The sequence below is a fragment of the Anthonomus grandis genome, chromosome 17 (assembly GCF_022605725.1).
Source record: "Anthonomus grandis grandis chromosome 17, icAntGran1.3, whole genome shotgun sequence".
Taxonomy (NCBI): Eukaryota; Metazoa; Arthropoda; class Insecta; order Coleoptera; family Curculionidae; genus Anthonomus; species Anthonomus grandis.
In genome coordinates this window covers 14,769,416-14,769,643 of record NC_065562.1, presented here as the reverse complement: position 1 = coordinate 14,769,643, position 228 = coordinate 14,769,416, and positions in this window count along the sequence as shown.

The window sequence follows — 228 nt, the reverse complement described above, 5'->3', positions numbered from 1 at the left end:
TGTTTCTGCCACTATGATGCTAATACTTTGTTTTGACATTTTAAACAAATACTGAAGGCTGGTGAAAGAATCGCCAGAAGCTAAAAACCTCAATGTTAAGGCTAAACGATATTTAACTGGTATTGCTTTGCGTAACTTTGTATCCGTCTTTTGAATTACAGGTCCAATTAAATTTATCAACTCCTCAAAATCTTCTGAAGTCATTCTGGTAAAATTTTTTAAATGAAT